The following is a 22,129-nucleotide window of genomic DNA, read 5'->3' on the forward strand; positions in this document are numbered from 1 at the left end:
CAGTTTCCTTCACGCGTGTGCGTTTCAGGGCCTGCCAGGGCACAGTGTCACACCAGTGCAACTCATATCTGGTGTAACAGTAGTGTACATTTAAAAAAAAAAAAAAAATTTGACTTTAATAGATTGAATAGCAGATAGTTGTCTGCAAGCGTGTGTGTCAGGCCTACAGCGTCTACTCTGCCAACTTCTGCCAGTGCACAGTGCCACTCATATCTGTTGTCACAGTAGCTTGCATGCATAGTACCACTAATCGAAAAAAAAAATGACAGGCAGAGGCAGGTCACCCCGCAGGGGCCGTCATGTTCGTGGTGTTGTGATTCCCTTTGGCCCTAGAATAATGCCCAGTGTTCAGAGGGCACGTACCCTGAACTCGAAAAGTTCTGAGGACATAGTTGACTGGCTAACACAGGACACCAAATCTTCTACAGCGTCCGCTCGGAAACCTTGACGCACCATCCTCCTCCAGCTTAGTTTCGGGCACCTCTCAAGTTACCACTCGCCCGCCTGCCGCCACCCCCAACACTAGCACCACAGCCGCTTCACTTGAACTGTCAGAGGAGTTATTTACACATCAGTTGGAAGAAATGAGTGATGCGCAACCATTATTGCCAGAGGATGTAGATAACAGGGATATGTCTCAGTCAGGCAGCATTACACACATGGACGTACAGTGTGATGATGATCATGTTGTACCCGCTGCTGCTTCCTTTGCTGAGTTGTCAGATACAAGTGAAGCGGTTGATGATGACGACGCGTCCGTGGATGTCATGTGGGTGCCCACTAGAAGAGAAGAAAAACAGGGGGATAGTTCAGATGGGGAGACAGAGAGGAAGAGGAGACGAGTTGGAAGCAGGGGGAGGTCGATGCAAGGAGCTAGTGGCACACTCAGACAGCATGCATCGGCACCCGGGATCAGCCAGACAGCACGCCAATCAATGCATGCTGTTGCCAGCACCAGAATGCCGTCATTGCAGAGCTCAGCAGTGTGGCATTTTTTTGTGTGTCTGCCTCTGACAACAGCGATGCCATTTGCAACCTGTGCCAAAATAAACTGAGCCGTGGGAAGTCCAACACCCACCTAGGTACTACTGCTTTGCGAAGGCACATGATCGCACATCACAAACGCCTATGGGATCAACAGATGAGTACAAGCAGCACACAAACTCAAAGCCGCCATCTTCCTCCTGGTCCAGCATCTTCAGCCACGTCAACCACTGCTGTCTTCCTTGCCCCCTGTCAACCATCTGCCACTCCGTGTCTCGCCTTGAGCAGTTCCTGCTCATCTGCCCACAGTCAGGTGTCTGTCAAGGACATGTTTGAGCGTAAGAAGCCAATGTCACAAAGTCACCCCCTTGCCCGGCATCTGACAGCTGGCTTGTCTGAACTCTTAGCCTGCCAGCTTTTACCATACAAGCTGGTGGAGTCTGAGGCGTTCCAAAAATTTGTAGCTATTGGGACACCGCAGTGGAAGGTACCCGGCCGAAATTTCTTTGCACAAAAGGTAATCCCCAACCTGTTCTCGATTGTGAAAAAGGAAGTAATTGCATGTCTGGCACACAGTGTTGGGGCAAGGGTCCATCTGACCACTGATACCTGGTCTGCAAAGCATGGTCAGGGCAGGTATATCACCTACACTGTGCATTGGGTAAATCTGCTGACGGCTGCCAAGCATGGAATGCGTGGCTCTGCAGAGGAGTTGGTGACACCGCCATGACTTGCAGGCAGGCCTGCTGCCACCTCCTCTACTCCTCCTACTCCATCCTCTTCCATAACCTCCTCGGCTGAGTCCTCTTCTGCTGCTGCGTCTTGCTCCACATCAACGGCATCCCGCCCCCAGATCCCCAGGTACTATTCCACATCCCAGATACGGCAGTGTCACGCCATCTTGGGGTTGACTTGCCTGAAAGCAGAGAGTCACACCAGACCAGCACTCCTGTCCGCCCCGAATGCACAGGTGGATCAGTGGCTGACTCCGCACCAACTGGAGATCGGCAAAGTGGTTTGTGACAATTGAAGAAATTTGTTGGCGGCATTGAATTTGGGCAAATTGACACATGTGCCGTGCATGGCACATGTGTGTAATCTGATCGTACAACGCTTTGTGCATAAGTACCCAGTCTTACAGGACATCCTGAAGCAGGCAAGGAAGGTGTGTGGCCATTTCAGGCGTTCCTACACGGCCATTGCGCACTTTTCAGATATCCAGCGGCAAAACAACATGCCAGTGAGGCGCTTGATTTGCGACGGCCCGACACGTTGGAATTTAACACTCCTAATGTTCGACCACCTACTCCAACAAGAACAAGCCGTTAACGACTATTTGTATGACCGGGGTGCTAGGACAGCCTCTGCGGAGCTGGGAATTTTTTTGCCACGTTAGTGGATGCTCATGCGCCCTTTATGGCTTAAAACCAGACTCTGCATCAACCATGTAATTTTCCATGGGAGTTTTGCCATGGATCCCCCTCCTGCATGCCACAGTCCAGGTGTTAGTCCCCTTGAAACAACTTTTCCATCACTATTGTGGCCAGAAAGAGTCCCTGTGGGTTTTAAAATTCGTCTGCCTATTGAATGCCTGTAGGCTCATGCGTCCTTTTGAGGACGTGACAAACCTAGTCAGTCACACCGAAGGCACCATCAGCGACATCATACCATTTGTTTTCTTCCTGGAGCATGCCCTGCAAAGAGTGCTGGATCAGGCCATAGATGAGCGTGAAGAGGAAGAGTTGTGGTCACCATCACCACCAGAAACAGCCTTATCAGCATCGCTTGCTGGACCTGCGGCAACGCTGGAAGAGGATTGTGAGAAAGAGGAGTCAGAGGAGGAATGTGGCTTTGAGGAGGTGGAAGACCAAACACAGCAGGCATCCCAGGGGGCTTGTTGTCACCTTTCGGGGACCCTTGGTGTTGTACGTGGCTGGGTGGAGGAAGAGACCTTCAATGACATCAGTGAGGACAAGGAACGGGACATGGCTAGCTTGGTATCAAACCTTGTGCAAATGGGGAGTTTGCGGTTGTGCAAATGGACTGTTTACGGTTGTTTGCGGTGCGTTAACGGGGAGTTTGGTCTGTCACTGTGAAGCGGGCAAAACCCTTACAATACCTGAACGATACAACATCATACCTGATGTTTTAAAGCACGTTATTCCAAACAATTTAGGAATGTTAGGTGATTTATGCCCTTTATGGCTTAAAACCAGACTCTGCATCAACCATGTAATTTTCCATGGGAGTTTTGCCATGGATCCCCCTCCTGCATGCCACAGTCCAGGTGTTAGTCCCCTTGAAACAACTTTTCCATCACTATTGTGGCCAGAAAGAGTCCCTGTGGGTTTTAAAATTCGTCTGCCTATTGAAGTCTATGGCGGTTCGCCCGTTCGCGAACATTTGCGGAAATTCGCGTTCGCTGTTCGCGAACGGAAAATTTTATGTTCGGGACATCACTACTCATAATGCAAAACTCGTAATCTAGCTGTTACAAATTTAAAAAAACTAACACTAGGAAAACAAATAAAAAATCTAAAATTACAAAAAATAATAAACACTAAATTACGAAAAAAAACAGTAAGTATACAAAAAATAATAAACAAAATTTTCAAAAATAAAAACAATTACACCTAATCAGCCCTATAAAAATAAAAAAGCCCCCCAAAATAAAAACACCCCCTAACCTACAATAAATTACCAATTGCCCCTAAAATGGCCTTTTGTAGGGCTTTGCTCAACGTTAAACAGCTGTTTTACCTGTAAAAAAATACAAAGTCCATTTAACAGTAAAACCCACTACCCAAACAATCCTCGAAAATAAAAAAAACCTAACTCTAAGAATCCTAAGATACCCATTGCCCCTTAAAAGGGCATTCAGCTCTTTTTCACTGTCCTTAAAAGGGCATTCAGCTCTTTTACAAGTGCCCATCCATAATCTAAAAATAAAACCCACCCAAAAAAAGTCAAAAAATAAAACTAACACTAACCCCATAACATCTACTCATGGTTCCTGAAGTCCAGACATCCATCTTCATCCAGGTGGTGAGAAGTTTTCCTCCAGGCAGTGACACCTTCATCCATCTCAGGGACATCTTCTATCCTCATCCTGAGCTATACTGGAAGTCATCCTGCACGGAACGTCCTCTTCATACGGTCACCGTAACAGCCAATATGATTTCAGTAGCTCTCATCCTATTGGCTGTTTTGAATAGCCAATAGGATTTTAGAATCTCTCATTCTATTGGCAGATTTAAATTTGAAGAATCAAATCAGCCAATAGGAATGCAAGGTATGCCATTTTGAAATGGTTACCCTGCATTCAAGATGGATGAAGGTGTCGCCACCTGGATGAAGACTTCTCGCTGCCTGGATGAATATGGATGTCCGGACTTCAGGAACCATGAGTAGATTTTATGGGGTTAGTGTTAGTTTTTTGTTTTTTGTTTTGGGTGTTTTTTTTAGATTAGGGATGGGCACTTGTAAAAGAGCTGAGTGTCAATTTAAAGGCAGTGAAAAAGAGCTGAATGCCCCTTCAGGGGCAATGGGTAGCTTATGGTTTTTTAGAGTTAAGTTATTTTTTATTTAGTGGTGGTGATGTGGTGGGGCGGAGGTTTAGGGGTTAATAGGTTCATTTAGTAGCAGCTATATGGGAGGCCGGAGGTTTAGGGGTTAATCGTTTTATTTAGTGGCGGCGATGTCGGGGAGCGGCGGATTAGGAGTTAATAGCTTTTATTAGTGTCAGCGATGTCGGGAGCGGCGGATTAGAGGTTAATAACTTTATTTAGGTGTCGGCGATGTTGGAGGCAGCGGATTAGGGGTGTTTAGACTTGGGGTTTATGTTAGGGTGTTTAAACGTAACATTTTTCCCCATAGACATCAATGGGGTTGTGTTACAGAGTTTTTTTCATTCCGCACTTCAGGTGTTAGTTTTTTTCACTAATCCTCTCCCATCATTGATGCCTATGGGGGAAAGCGTGCACAAGGACGTCAAATCAGCCCTTGGATTTTGTGCGGTATGGAGCTTAACGCACAGCACAAGGAGGCTTTTCAGTAACTCGTGACGGATCCCCGGCTACCCCGACTGGGTAGCTCCACCAAAGGGGTCCTTCTGCTGCCTGGAACAAGCTGCTATGTAGCCCCGGAAAGTAATTTTAGCTGGAGTCCACCCAAATACCTAGACAGACTAGCATTCAGGTAAAACAAGAACTGACTTTATTGGGACAAACACACATCTTTTATACATACAACTCATCTTGATGAGACAATGCCACAGTTTTCCCACCATTCCCGCTCCTCCAGACAGGCTGGCGCCGGCCATAGCAGCCATGGTCGTACAGATTCCCAGTACCCAGGGGTGGCGGTGTTTGGGGTGATTCCGGGGGAGCTGCGGTATTTCCAGAATGTCATTTTAAAGCTCTCGGTCCCCAAAATCTACAGTCCAAAAAGCGACATGATCCGTGGCTGGGGACTGGAGTTATGCTGGTTTAAACGTCCACCTGGAAGTCCAGGGAGAATAGGGGTTATAGGGGGAACCGGAACCCCCGGTTCCCAAGGGAGCTCCCTTCAGGCAATCACCCCACCTCTGGCCCACCCTGAGAGGCAGCAAACCCAAGAAGAGCGTAGCTCTGGGACAAAGGGCCACTGGAGTGACCTGGGTCAAAAGTCAATGGTAATCCTGGATGATGCGGCCGACCGGTAGTTCCAGGGGCCCGGTCGGCCAAAGGGGAAATTGGCGGTCAGCGACCAGCTCTTCCAAGACGACATTCAATACACAAAACAATGGGAACAGAAGGTCTGGGGAATTGTGTTGGTTCTGAGGAGCCCAAAACCGCCAAGAGACAGCAGGAGTGAGGGTAAGGGGGGGTAAGGGATCAATCCCTGCAGCTCAGTATCCGTGACACTCATAATGGCAGCGCTATGGGGAGTGAAATAATGCAACCTTTTGGCATTAGTTTCACACCCTGTTTATCGCAAAACTGGTAATCTAGATGATAGAAACTAAAACTGGCAGAAGGTAACTTATAATTTGATTAGAAATAGATTTAAATAAATTTATACGCTTCTCCATTACATGGTCTTTATTTATGAATTTCTTTATTATCTAAATTGCCTTGAAACTGCAAAATACTAGCCATGACAAGAATATACTGGCTGGATAGCAGCACTAGCATCAATGGATACGCTGAATGACAACAAAAATCAATAAAAGAACACTAAATACATTTTATAAATTTAGTATTGAGATTATTCCCCGCCTCCTTCTAGTTATGGGTGTCATCATGTGGAAATCTAGATTTCACTGCATTCCAATGCTAACGTGTTTGCACAGATACCAGATACCTGCAGTGAAACCTAGGTTTCAAAATGGTGGAACTCAAAATTAGAGATGTTTGAAAAGTAGTTGGAGTTTAATGTCCATTTATGGTTTTGGTTCTCTTAAATACCTTTTGTTTTTGTGTGCTTATCCTAATCATGTTTTTTGCTAAAGTTCTAAAAGCTTGTGTACTCCTATAGATTAGTAAATTAAAGGGCCATAATACCCAAATGTTTAAACACTTGAAAGTGATGCAGCATAGCTCTAAAAAGCTGACTAGAAAATATCTCCTGAACATCTCTATGTAAAAAAGAAAGATATTTTACCTCAAAAGTTCCTCAGTAGCCACCTCCCATTGTAAAGGATTTCTAAGCAGCATTTTAGTGTGTCTGTCCTGGGACATCTGAAGAGATGAGCATCGTGCACTCTCATCTTATTTCACCAATCAGGTAAAGGAAGTTTACAATGAAATCTCATGAGAGTCAAGTCAAATCTCATGAGATCACAGTAAAAGTTCATGACCTCAGCACTGCTGATGCTGATTGGCTGCTGTTCATTTCTTCATTTTTTTAAAATTTTTTACCTGCAGCTGGGAGCAGTTGAGTATAACTTTTTACACATAACTTACTCTGCTGAGCTGAGGAGATTGTGAGGTAAAATATCTTCCTTTTTTACATAGAGATGCTCAGGTGATATTTTCCTGTCAGCTTTTTACAGTTATACTGCATCCGTTTCAAGTGATTTAGCATATGAGTATTATGTCCCTTTAAGTCAGGTCAGCATATTTTGAGTGTGTCAATTCTATAGTAGTTTACATGTTGGCAAAGGACCCTGTCTTACACATACAAGTTGTTTCTAAATTGCAGCCCTATGGTACCTCTTGCCTCCTTCAGCATAAGAAACTACCTCTGTCCCTGCAGTGTGTCATTGTGACTTTTTGTCCTCTTAATACTCTTTTTTTCAATGTACAGACCTCCTTGTACACTTTAAAATTGCAGACACAAGAAGAAAAACAAAGGGGGGTGTAAATAGTAACCATGCTACTGTAGTTCTACCCAGCAATTTAATGTCCCTTTAAGTCTTCTAAAATATCGATCTGTGGGCCTCATATATTAGGTTGGTCCTCACTAATCTAAATTACATAAGATATAGGCTATTGACCAGTTTGTTCACATACTTTCTTCAAATGATAAATTATACTTTTTCAACCTTGTTAAGTAGTGAGAATTTGGATTGTGATCAGGAAAATAGGGCAACACATATAAAGTATAGGACCATATTTCACTGAATGAGTAAAATCAAAAGAGCTGATGATAAACATTACAAAATTGTAAAACAAATCTTTTCAGACTTTTTTTTAGCTTGTGCACATTCGGTTTCGGTTCAGGTAAATATTTTAATTCAGATTTATTACTATTTTTTACAATGGGAACAGCTAATATAATTAATATTAACAAAAATCTTACATTATATGATTCAAATATTTAAAAGAACCTTTTTTTTCAGTGGTAAAACCCCCCATACAACTCCTGCATGACTAAAATCCAGCAATGAGGGCCTAACATCAGTCATTAGTAATACCGTAGCAGGATTGGACAGGGGACGATGGACAAATGAATGATCCAACCCACTGTACATCATTACAAACAAAGGATCTTATTTAGCAAACAATATATCTCAGTACCCCCATTCCTGAACCTGAATAAACAAATACATTTCACCACACAATCATTTTATTTCTGTATGTTTCATCCAATAATGTATTCAGCTATAAGTATATCAAATGACTTGATGAATCAGCATAATTTGCACTTGTCCGAAGCCCAAATGGATATCTGCCATAATGGTCCGACTCTCCCACTCACAAAGATGGATGCTATCGATGGACTCTCTCAAACCTCACAAATTCTTCTTTTCCTCTTTCTGACCATTATCTCCTCACTTGTAATATCACGGGACTTCCTACTGCTCTCCCACCTTCTAACCCTCACACCAAACTTCACAGGAGAATTCAATCTCTAGATCAGCAACATCTTTTAAACTCTCTGAATCCTCTGCTCTCTTCCATCTCCTACTTTATATCTTCCACTATAATTCCACTGATACATCGGTACTTTACATTTTGGCACCACCTTCAATAGCTCGAAAGTCACACACTCATCCGCCGCCCTGGCATACTCCTCTGACACGCTGCCAACATAGATGTTCCTACATTGGAGAAAATCCTTGTGTTTAGCTGACTTTCTTCATCACAAGTTCATCTTAAACTCCTACTATTCTGCTCTTAACCTCTCCAAACAGGGTTACCTCTCTACTCTTATCCCTACTCTTTCCTCAGACCCACCTCCTGTTTCTACTTCTCTCTCAGCTCACAATTTTGCCAACCACTTCACCAATAAAATAGATTGCATCAGAAAAAATTAAACTCTTAACAACCTACCAGTCTTTAACCCCTCACAGATTCAGCTTTTTTGCTCCTGCTACTGAGTAAGAAGCTTCTGCCCTTATATCCTCCACTCACCTCACTTCCTGTCCACTTTCTCCTATCCCCACACAACTACTGCCCTTCCTCTATCCTACTGTTACATCCTAATTTTAATCTCTCCCTCAGCACTGGTATATTTCCCTTAAACATGCACTAATCACACCTATCCTCAGAAAATCTTCCTCCATCATCCCCATCCAACTACTGCCCTATTTCCCTATTCCCCCTTGCCTTAAAATTTCTAGAATGGCTCGTATATACTTCTATCACATTTCCTCACATTAAACTCCCTCCTTGATCCATTGCAATCTCGATATTGTCCTAAACACTCCACAGAAACTGCAATCATTAAAGGGACAGTCAAGTCCAAAAAGAAATGTTTATGATTCAAATAGGGCATGTAATTTTAAACAACTTTCCAAATTACTTTTATCACCAATTTTGCTTTGTTCTTTTGGTATTCTTAGTTGAAAGCTAAAGCTAGGAGGTTCAAATGCTAATTTTTTAGAATTTGAAGGCCGCCTCTAATCTAAATGCATGTTGACAGTTTTTCACCACTAGAGGGCATTAGTTCATGTATTTCATATAGATAACATTGAGCTTATGCATGTGAATTTACCATGGAGTGAGCACTGATTGGCTTGCATATAAGCCTCAGCAGACTGTCCTCTTATTTCAGTTCTTTTGACAGACTTCCATTTTGGCCAATCAGTGCTCAATCCATGGTAAATTCACATGCATAAGCTCAATGTTATCTATATGAAACACATGAACTAATGCCCTCTAGTGGAGAAAAACTGTCAACATGCATTTAGATTAGAGGCGGCCTTCAAGGTCTAAAAAATTAGCATTTGAACCTCCTAGCTTTAGCTTTCAACTAAGAATACCAAAAGAACAAAGCAAAATTGGTGATAAAAGTTCTTTTTATCACCAATTTTGCTTTGTTCTTTTGGTATTCTTAGTTGAAAGCTAAAGCTAGGAAGCTCAAATGCTAATTTCTAAGCCCTTGAAGGCCATCTCTTCTCTCAGGGCATTATTGCATGATTCTTGGCACGAAAATATTTTTGGCGTGAAAAAATGCGTTTATGACGCAACTTTGTCATTTCCGGCGTCATACGTGTCGCCGAGACTTTTCACACTGCGGCGTCATCAGTGACGCGAGTGTGTCATTTCCGGTTATTTTTGGCACCAAAAAAGTTTACGTTACGTTGTGCATCATACTTGGAGCTAAACTTTTTCATTATTTCAATACCCCTTGTATGTTTGCCTCTTGCTTTTTTTCTCTATCAGAGGCCTATGCTATTGCATTTTTTCCCATTCCTGAAACTGTCATATAAGGAAATAGATAATTTTGCTTTATATGTTGTTTTTTTCTCTTACATTGTGCAAGATGTCCCAATCTGATCCTGTCTCAGAAGTTTCTGCTGGAATATTGCTGCCTGACATTGGTTCTACCAAAGCTAAGTGCATTTGTTGTAAAATTGTAGAAATTATTCCACCGAATGTCATTTGTAATAGTTGAAAAAAGAAGAAACGATCCGGTAAGAGTCTCAAAAGTGCCTTAAAACATGAACTGTATTTCCAAATATAAAATCCAACATACAGGGATAAGACCAGCAGACAGGTCTTAAGCGTTTCGGCTGTGTGCCGTATTCATAGACCTACAGGTTAGCATGTCTGTAAACTTTAAAAAGAGGCTGACAAGCAGCCATTGGACAAACAATTAGTGATTAATTATTCTAAAGTGTCAACACTCAAGTTTTTACACACAGTACTAATACCATTAAATGGAATGATGATACATTACTGGGGGGGCAATTTTAAATATCATTAAACATTGGAGAACCTCAAAAAATATTAGGTAATAGCAATTGTTGTTGGTGTTTGCTTACATAATACATTTCTCAATTTTGATTGTTTGCATTGAAATACTGAATACAGTTTAAATACTAGTGTCAATGAACAGAGAGTACATGTTTGTATTACTGTCATTGAATTAAACACCATTCAAAGCAACTCTCATAAATACAATAAGATATATGTATAGAAAGCAATCCCTGACATGAACGTGGCATAGGTAGAAAAAAAGGTGTTGATGTACTAGTGCTGTAAATGATTACTATCTATAAAGACTGGTGCACTCAGTTAAAGAACTGAGTTCTCTTTTGTGGTTATTTATAAAAAGATAGTTCTATGCACCAAGTGACAAGCTAAATTGTCAATAACATGTCACAATGTATCACTGCAAAAGATACTTAAGTGGCATGTTAGTTTGTTCCTACTGTTCTCTTAGGAATTCCAGATCCTAAATGGATAGATGCAAAAGTTAAATAACTGGGGTATGTGGATGAATCCCTATTACCAATAATTAATGACATCAAATTCAGAATTAAAGCCTTTGGGTATTTGAGTATCCAATTTAAAAATCCAATAAATCTCTTGTTTAGAGAGGAGTCTATCCCTATCTCCTCCTCTGCTAGAACTTTTCACATGTTCAATTGCTCTCCATCTAAATGTGTTGGTGTTCTGATGGTGAGCATCTAAAATGTGTCTTGATAGAGCTGAACATCTCTTTTCATTGATGATATAACCCAGATGTTCTCTTATACGGGTTCTGACATCGCGACTGGTCATTCCAACATATTGTAATTTATCTTCTGTACATTCAATCAAGTAAATCACAGAAGATGTGGAACAAATGACACAGCCTTTAGTGAGAAAAGTTTGTCCTGTGACACAGGAGTAGAACTCTTTCCCAGTTGAAAGAAAATCGCAGGATTTGCATCGTGCATGGCCACAACGGAATGTGCCATTTGCTGACAGCCAAGAGCTATCTCTGTTAGTAGCTTTCAGATAGCTGGGTGAAAGAATATTACCCATGGTAAGGTTTCTTGAAAAGACACATTTACAAGCATCTTCAACTACTGCCTTAAGCTTCTTATCTCCATACAAAATTGGGAAATATTTTTTGATAATCCCACATACCTCAGGATACTGGGATGAGTACTTAGTAGTGAAAATTGGTTGTTTAGTCGTCAATTTCATTGGTTTACTAGATAGAGTGGTATTCCTATCAACGCTATCTACTTCCCTACAAATTTTGTTTATTTGTTTTTTGGAGTAGCCTCTGGCTTTAAACCTTTTCTTAAGATCTGTGCTTTGTGCAACATAGTCAGCCCTATCAGAGCAGATTCTCTTAGCTCTGATAAACTGGCTCTTGACTATTCCTTTGAAAACATGCTTTGGTTGTGCACTTTTGGCGTGCAGTAAAGTGTTACCAGCAATCTTTTTATGGTACAGATTGGTTTTAATCTCATTGGTCAACAATGATCCCAAAAGTTCAACATCCAAAAAGCATGTTTTTTCTTTGTTCCATTCGTATGTAAAGGTGACTCCTGTGTCTTGTTCATTGAGGTACTGAACAAATTGTTCAGCATCTTTTTCACTTGATCTCCAAATGATCAAAAGATCATTTATAAACTTTTTGTAGAAAGCAATATTATCCCTCATTGGATTGGTATCCGAGTACACAAATTTGGACTCTAACCAGCCCATAAAAATGTTCGCATATGAGGGGGCAAATTTTGCCCCCATCGCAGTGCCTCTGAGTTGTAAGTAGTACTGCCCCTCGAACATGAAAAAATTATGTTCTTAGAGAAATCTGGTTACACGTAGGACAAATTCTTTATGGCTATCAGCCATGTCATTGTCCAACTCTAAGAAAAATTCAATGGCCAGGAGACCCTTATCGTGGGGTATGCTGGAGTATAATGGCACGACATCAAGCGTGAGCCATCTGTATTGTTCCTGCCACTGAACTTCCCTGAGTAACGACAAGACATGGGTGGTATCGCTTAGATAACTGTAGATGCCTCGTACTGATCTTTAAAGGATGTTATCCAGCCATTCAGACAAGGGGCTTAGAAGAGACCCAATCCCCGAAACAATGGGGTGGCCTTTAACATTTTCAGTGCTTTTATGGACTTTTGGTAGATGATGAAAAATCGGGACCACAGGGTGTTCAACCACCAGTATTTGTGGGTATCAATGATCCCTAAAGCAACTCCATCATCTACCAAAGATCTCAATTTGTTTTGAAAGAGAAAAGTAGGGTTCCTATGCAAAACTTGATATGTTTCTGGATCCCTTAGCTGACGATAGGCTTCAGTTTTGTAGTCTATTCGATCCATTACCACAATGCTACCTCCCTTGTCTGATTGGCGGATGACCAGATTCTCATTATTGCTTAGTGTGGTAACTGCCTGATTTTCAATAGCTGATAGATTGCTCTTAGTTTGTGTCGTTCTGTAGTGTGTTAGTTAGATCTTCTACAACTCTCTTGTGATATAACTCCAAGGCATTACCCCTGCTTTGTATAGGGTAAAAAATTGGAATCAGGCTTGAATCTAGGGTAAGCTCTAGATTCTTCCTGTTCCATTGTGTTTAAAGATTCTCTTTCTAATCCTTCTAACAAGATTGCATCACAAGCATCCTGAAATGTATGTTCAGAATTAGTTGGAATGGAATGTTGTGGATTGGTTACACTATCATCAGAAAAATGTTTTCTGAGTTTCAGTTTCCTGATAAACTTGTTAACATCTAAAATGGTGTTGAACAAGTTAAAATTACGAGTGGGACAAAAGCCTAGACCATAGCTGAGAACCCTTTCCTCTATGTCATTTAGAGTGTATGAAGAGAGATTAATCACATTAGTGGTAATACATAATTCTCTGTTTTGTCCCTCAATGCATACCTGTGATTGACACAGGTTTTTGGATAAGTACCTCCTCCCTCTGTTTGTTTGTGGACAAGCCAAAAAACCTGTGCACTAGCACCTTGGGATTGTGTTGGCACCTGTTTATTTGTTGTTATTGTTCTCTCACACTTTTTCAAAATGGAAGACTTATCTTTAGGCCGTGTTCCCTGATCAATAGCTTCAGCCTGAGCCACCTGAGTAACTTTATCAGGAAAAGAAGGGGTAAAAGTGACAATAGTGGTATTAGATTCTATAGGATCCCCTGAATCAATATCTGTGGTTGATGCTTCATCACCAGAGGTAGAATAATTCTAGGATGAAAATTCCTCATCAGTTACCTCAGGATCAGAAAATGAAACCCTCTTTTGGTATTGGCCCCTTCTACGTCTGTGTTTTCTTTGTTTTTTACTAGCTTCGCTGCTCCCTGCTCCTATTCCTGATGTATTGCTATTAGCTGTATTGTCTTGGTTATGTGTGTTGCCACTGATCAACTTATGTGCCCCCTTTCTTGATTTATGTTGATTCTTAGGTTTCTATGCTTATGCTATTCCATTTTTTCCCATTCCTGAAACTGTCATATAAAGAAATAGATAATTTTGCTTTATATGTTTTTTTTTCTCTTACATTGTGCAAGATGTCCCAATCTGATCCTGTCTCAGAAGTTTCTGCTGGAATATTGCTGCCTGACATCGGTTCTACCAAAGCTAAGTGCATTTGTTATAAAATTGTAGAAATTATTCCACCGAATGTCATTTGTAATAGTTGTCATGATAAACTTTTACATGCAGATAGTGTTTTCATCAGTAATAGTACATTGCCAGTTGCAGTTCTTTCAACTTCTAATGTGTATGATATACCTGTAAATTTTAAAGAATTTGTTTGATTCTATTCTGAAGGCTTTGTCTGCATTTCCACCTTCTAATAAACGTAAAAGGTCTTTTAAAACTTCTCATTTAGCTGATGAAATTTCAAATGACCAACAACATAATAATTTATCCTCTTCTGATGAGGATCTATCTGATTCAAAAGATACTTCCTCAGACATTGACACTGACAAATCTACTTATTTATTTAAAATAGAGTATATGCGTTCTTTATTAAAAGAAGTGTTAATTACTTCGGATATTGAGGTAACCAGTCCTATTGACGTTCAGTCTAATAAATGTTTAAATGTTGTTTTTAAACCTCCTGTGGTTTCTCCAGGGGTTTTTCCTGAGGCTATTTCTGATATGATTTCTAAGGAATGGAATAAGCCAGGTACTTCTTTTATTCCTTCTTCAAGGTTTAAAAAATTGTATCCTTTACCAGCAAAATCTATAGAGTTTTGGGAAAAAATCCCCAAAGTTGATGGGGCTATTTCTACTCTTGCTAAACGTACCACTATTCCTATGGAAGATAGTACTTCCTTTAAGGATCCTTTAGATAGGAAGCTTGAATCCTATCTAAGGAAGGCCTATTTATATTCAGGTCTTCTTCTCAGACCTGCTATTTCTTTGGCTGATGTTGCGGCTGCATCAACTTTCTGGTTGGAGAATTTAGCGCAACATGAATTGGATTCTGACACATCTAGCATTATTCGCTTACTTCAGCATGCTAATCATTTTATTTGTGATGCCATTTTTGATATTATCAAAATTGATGTTAGATCCATGTCTTTAGCTGTATTAGCTAGAAGAGCTTTATGGCTTAAATCTTGGAATGCTGATATAACATCTAAATCTAGATTACTATCTCTTTCCAAGGTAATAATTTATTTGGTTATCAGTTGGATTCTATTATTTCAACTATCACTGGGGGAAAAGGAGTTTTTTTGCCTCAGGATAAAAAACCTAAGGGGAAATCTAAGGCTTCTAACCATTTTTGTTCCTTTCGTCAGAATAAGGAACAAAAACTTAATCCTCCCCCCAAGGAATCTGCTTCCAATTGGAAGCCTTCCTCAAATTGGAATAAATCCAAGCCATTTAGGAAACCAAAGTCAGCCCGTAAGTCCGCATGAAGGTGCGGCCCTCATTCCAGCTCAGCTGGTAGGGGGCAGATTAAGGTTTTTCAAGGATTTTTTGATAAAATCTGTCCAAAATAATTGGATTCAGAGTATTGTCTCTCAAGGGTATCGAATAGGATTCAGAGTAAGACCTCCTGTGAGAAGATTTTTTTCTCTCACGTATCCCTGTAAATCCAGTAAAAGCTCAGGCTTTTCTGAAGTGTGTTTCAGACCTGGAGTCTTCAGGGGTAATCATGCCAGTTCCTCCTCAGGAACAAGGGTTTTATTCAAACCTATTCATTGTACCAAAGAAAGAAAATTTATTCAGACCAGTTCGGGATCTGAAAATTTTGAATCGTTATGTACCAACTTTCAAGATGGTGACTATAAGGACTATTCTGCCTTTTGTTCAGCAAGGACATTATATGTCCACAATAGACTTGCAGGATTCATACCTTCATATTCTGATTCATCCAGAACACTATCAGTTTCTGAGATTCTCTTTTCTAGACAAGCATTACCAATTTGTTGCTCTTCTATTTGGTCTAGCAACAGCTCCAAGAATCTTTTCAAAGGTTCTGGGTGCCCTACTATCTGTAATCAGAGAACAGGGTATTGCGGTGTTTCCTTATATGGACGATATCTTGGAACTAGCTCAGTCTTTACATCCTGCAGAATCTCACATGAATCAACTAGTGTTGTTTCTTCAGAAACATGGTTGGAGGATCAATTTACCAAAAAGTTTCTTGATTCCTCAGACAAGGGTCACCTTTTTAGGCTTCCAGATAGATTCAGTGTCCATGACTCTGTCTCTAACAGACAAGAGATGTTTAAAATTGGTCGCAGCATGCCGGCATCTTCAGTCTCAGTCATTCCCTTCAGTGGCTATGTGCATGGAAGTTTTAGGTCTCATGACTGCAGCATCGCACGCGATCCCCTTTGCTCGTTTTCACATGAGACCTCTACAGCTTTATATGCTGAATCAATGGTGCAGGGATTATACAAAGATATCACAATTAATATCCTTGAATCCCAATGTACGACACTCTCTGACATAGTGGATAGATCACCATCGTTTGGTTCAAGGAGCTTCTTTTGTTCGGCCAACCTGGACTGTGATCTCAACAGATGCGAGTCTTTCAGGTTGGGGAGCTGTTTGGGGATCTCTGACAGCACAAGGGGTTTGGAAATCTCAAGAGGCGAGATTACCAATAAATATTTTAGAACTCCGTGCAATTCTCAGGGCTCTTCAGTTCTGGCCTCTGCTAAAGAGAGAACCGTTCATTTGTTTTCAGACAGACAATATCACAACTGTGGATTATGTCAATTATCAGGGTGGGACTCACAGTCCCCAAGCTATGAAAGAAGTATCTAAGATACTTGCTTGGGCGGAATCCAGCTCCTGTTTAATTTCTGTGGTGCATATCCCAGGTGTAGACAATGGGAGGTGGATTATTTCAGCCGCCAGACTTTACATCCAGGGGAGTGGTCTCTCCTTCCAGATGTGTTTTCTCAGATTGTTCAGATTTGGGGTCTTCCAGAGATAGATCTCATGGCCTCTCATCTAAACAAGAAACTTCCCAGATACCTGTCCAGGTCCAGGGATGTGCAGGCGGTGGATGCGCTGACACTTCCTTGGTGTTATTTATCATCCTGCTTACATCTTCCCGCCTCTAGTTCTCCTTCCAAGAGTGATCTCCAAGATCATCATGGAACAGTCTTGTGTTGCTGGTGGCTCCAGCATGGCCACACAGGTTTTGGTATGCGGATCTGGTTCAGATGTCCAGTTGCCCGCCTTGGCCACTTCTGTTACGGCCGGACCTACTATCTCAAGGTCCGTTTTTCCATCAGGATCTCAAATCATTAAATTTGAAGGTATGGAAATTGAACGCTTAGTTCTGAGTCATAGAGGTTTCTCTGACTCAGTGATTAATACTATGTTACAAGTTCGTAAATCTGTCTCTAGAAAGATTTATTATAGAGTTTAGAAGACTTACATTTCATGGTGTTCTTCTCATAAATTCTCCTGGCATTCTTTTAGAATTCCTAGAATTTTACAGTTTCTTCAGGATGGTTTGGATAAGGGTTTGTCTGCAAGTTCCTTGAAAGGACAAATCTCTGCTCTTTCTGTTTTATTTCACAGAAAGATTGCTATACTTCCTGATATACACTGTTTTGTACAGGCTTTAATTCGTATTAAGCCTGTCATTAAGTCAATTTCTCCTCCTTGGAGTCTTAATTTGGTTCTGAAGGCCCCGCCTCAGAGAATTACAGCTCATTCTACTAGATCGGTCTCCACTTCGTGGGCTTTTAAGAATGAAGCTTCAGTTGATCAGATTTGCAAAGCGGCAACTTGGTCCTCTTTGCATACATTTACTAAATTCTACCATTTTGATGTATTTGCTTCTTCGGAAGCAGTTTTTGGTAGAAAAGTACTTCAGGCAGCTGTTTCAGTTTTATTCTTCTGCTTTTGATTTAAGTTTTTTTCTTTCAAAAATGAAAATAAACTTATTTTTTTGGGTTGTGGATTAATTTCTTCAGCGGAATATGGCTATTTTTATTTTTATTCCCTCCCTCTCTAGTGACTCTTGAGTGGAAGATCCACATCATGGGTATTGATATCCCATATGTCACTAGCTCATGGACTCTTGCCAATTACATGAAAGAAAACATAATTTATGTAAGAACTTACCCGATAAATTCATTTCTTTCATATTGGCAAGAGTCCATGAGGCCCACCCTTTTTATGGTGGTTATGATTTTTTGTATAAAGCACAATTATTTCCAAATTTCCTTTGTTGATGCTTTCTACTCCTTTCTTATCACCCCACTGCTTGGCTATTCGTTAAACTGAATTGTGGGTGTGGTGAGGGATGTATTTATAGGCATTTTGAGGTTTGGGAAACTTTGCCCCTCCAGGTAGGATTGTATATCCCATATGTCACTAGCTCATGGACTCTTGCCAATATGAAAGAAATGAATTTATCAGGTAAGTTCTTACATAAATTATGTTTTTTTTATTTTGGGGTGTTTTCTTTAAAGTGTGTAAGAATAGGAATAATTTTTTATTTTTTGGGATAATTTTGTTAGTTATTTTTGTAATGGTAGGTTTATTTATTTTTGTAATGGTAGTTTTTTTTTTTTTTTTTGTAATTTTAGGTTTTAGTGTAAGGTATCTTAGGTTTTATTTCACAGGTAATTTTGTATTTATTTTAACTAGGTAGTAGTTATTAAATAGTTAATAATTATTTACTAACTAGTCTACCTAGTTAAAATAAATACAAACTTACCTATTAACTATACTTAACTATTAGTTATATTGTAGCTAGCTTAGGTTCTATTTCACAGGTAAGTATGTATTTAGTTTTAAATAGGTATTATTTAGTTAATAATTGTAAGTTTAATTTAGATCTATTTTCATTATGTTAAAGCTAGGGGGTGTTAGGGTTAGATTAGGGTTACGGTTAGGTTTCGGGTAGGTGTAGGGGTTAATAGTTACATTTAAGTTGTTGCGATATGGGGGGCTGGAGGTTTAGGGGTTAATACCTTTATTTAGTTACAGCGATATTGGGGAGCGGTGGAATAGGGGTTAATAACTTTAATGTAGTGGCGGCGAGGTTGGGATGCAGTGGAATAGGGGTTAATAACTTTAGTATAGTGGCGGCGATATCGGGAATGGCAGATTGGGGGTTAATACCTTTATTTAGGTGGTGGCTATATCGGGAGTGGCAGATTAGGGGTTAATAACTGTAGGGAGGCGTCTGCAATGCCGGGGGCAGCAGATTAGGGGTGTTTAGACTCAGAGTTTATGTTAGGGTGTTAGGTTTAAACTTAACTTTTTTTCCCCATAGACATCAATGGGGCTGCGTTATGGAGCTTTTCTTTCCGCGATCGCAGGTGTTAGTCTTTTTTCTGACCCGCTCTCCCCATTGATGTCTATGGGGAAAGCGTGCACAAGCACGTCAAAACAGCGCTTGTTTTGTGTGCAGTATGGAGCTTAAAAACCCCATATTCCACGCACAAGCTGGGTTTTTTAAAACTTGTAATGGCAGTGCTATATGGGGATTAAATGACTTTTTGTTTTGTCGTTAATTTCCCTATAGTGCTCAAAACTCAATATCTAGGCGTAAGTCTTTGTTTCTTTAATACAATCATGATTATCCAATTACTATGCTAGGTTAATTTACAAGATGCTATATGGACATATTGCTGTTATTAGATTGCATTGCATTAGCTACAACGTCTTTGTGCTCCTTGGTCTTGAAAACTCTATTACTTCCAAATTGTTGTCAATTTATGAGCAATCTGGTTTATGGTATCTTTGCAGAAAGCAAACACTGATTGTTTCTACCAAATTGTCTACCCAGCAGTGCATGAACTGTCAAATTGACCCTAACAATCAAACCGAGGACATATTGTAATGGGACATTAAACAATTCTGATTATATAAAACAGTTTTAAGCTTGCAAAAAACAAATCATCAAGCATTTTGAGATTGTTATAACCACACCATAATTAATTCAAATAAGCCATAGCTACATTAGTATAAGAACATTTTGAATTATTGTGTTTGTTATTTACCAATAATAAGGTTATCTGCTGCAACTATTTCATTGGAACTATTTAAAACATTTTTTTTTAAATTGACAGAATGGTGATATAATGTATTACTGCAATAACAAAAAAATACAAAATTAGTCCACACTAGAACCTTAGGAACATAACACAAAACAACATAACTTGTGTGTGTGTTAAATCCTAAATTCATTTTGTTCACAACAATAATCTTATGATGAATATTTGCCCTCTTAACTTAACTAAAATGTATATTGTCTTCTAGACATAAATAGGGCTAAATTACAAGTGACGCGCTAATGACTGCATTAGGTTTATGCATTCACACGTTTTACAAGTTCAGCAGCTGTTAGATTATCTCGAATGACACTTTGCAAGCTTTTGAAAAAGTATGCATCCTATCTTTTCAATGGGCCAAGAAAACTTTATTTTGCACTTGTTACAAGTTGTTAGGTAATATGCACATGCCGTGCTATTGAGAACATTTCAATATATTTTAACCACAGTTCCCACCTCTGGTTAAATAATTGGGCTTCTAAGTAGTCAATATGTTTTATCTGCATATGGTCAATAATCATTACTAAGGTGCTCACACAGGTCTAGCTTACTATAAATTAAACAAACATCACATCCAATATGTTTTAGATGACCTACTTGGCCTCAGTCCGTTCTTGCCTTTTTAATCACCATTGTGTAGCACTGCTGTTTAGATTGATTAATTTGCTTCACTATTTGGCTATGCAAACACGGATCCCGAGTTTGCTTGTTCACTTGCTTGTTCATATGTGCCAGTTGTCTTATCCACATGTACAGGGTGCACTCACTGATGCTGAGATTTATGACATCTATAGCATCTATACACAGCATAATATTAGTTTATACCATGTCATAAAGGATAAATCAAGGCACTTTCACTGTCAGAGGATTCCCTCACACAGAGGATGCTTGGCCTGATCTCAAGAGGGATTAATAGAATTTGGAGGGCATAACTAATGTGTGGGGGACAATACACTGCACCCATATTGCTCTGTCGGCCAGCATGGAATCAACAAATGGCATCTGCCAACACTTTCATTCTGTCAATGTCCACTTTGTGACATAGCAACATGCACATTATGAAAATGTTTGTGGAGTATTCTGGATCCACTCACAACTACCATATCCTCGGGCACTCATCTGTGTGGCCACACTTGGATACCACAAAGTGACAATACGGATGGCCAGTACTAATGCACAGTGCGCATGCATACATTTACAATGGACAGTACAGGATTCTGTAGGCCCTGTGCACTGACAAAAAAAAGTATGCGTATGGCATGGAAAGAGAGGTGCAAAAGTGCACTCAGTCACTGACTGCACAGAAGGCTGGTGGCAGGGTCAGCAGCAACAGAGTTGGGATCTTCAAATAGAAACTCCAAACATATGACACTGACATTAGCAAACCTGATTTCATCTTCATGGAACCAAAAAATGTCAGAGGCTAAGCATACTCTATTTAATTGAAAAATATTTTTATTGTTTTTTTCCTCAGGTATAGATCGCAAAAACAATATAACATTAGATAGATCATACAAATAAAAATACAAGCCACGATCACAATCAAGAAGTTATAGCAAGTGCATGTTAGGGGAATGTTGGCTAATTATCAGGAGTGTCTCTTAGGCTGGTAATTGATGTTCCACTTCATATATTCAGTGTCACAAACACGAGGAGGCTCCCAAAATTTAGTCCAGCAGTTTTACCGATATATATATACATCAATAAAGACATTGGCCCCTATTTATCAACCTGTCAACTTACTTGTATTCGACGGCACCAATACGCTTGCCTAAGATCCCCTAACATAGCTGCCACGGACCTGAATACGTTCTCCAAAGTTACTAAAAAAGCTTTTAAAAAGCTGCGCACCAACTACAGGGCAATGAGCAGCGGACTGTTGTTAACTAACAGTCATCGATCTCGCTGCTCTTCAGCTTTTTCCCAGCTTTAGTGGTATACTGTCACTAAACATCCACACTATACTAAACTGTT

Source organism: Bombina bombina, chromosome 4 (genome assembly GCF_027579735.1).
Source record: "Bombina bombina isolate aBomBom1 chromosome 4, aBomBom1.pri, whole genome shotgun sequence".
In the NCBI taxonomy this organism is placed as follows: domain Eukaryota; kingdom Metazoa; phylum Chordata; class Amphibia; order Anura; family Bombinatoridae; genus Bombina; species Bombina bombina.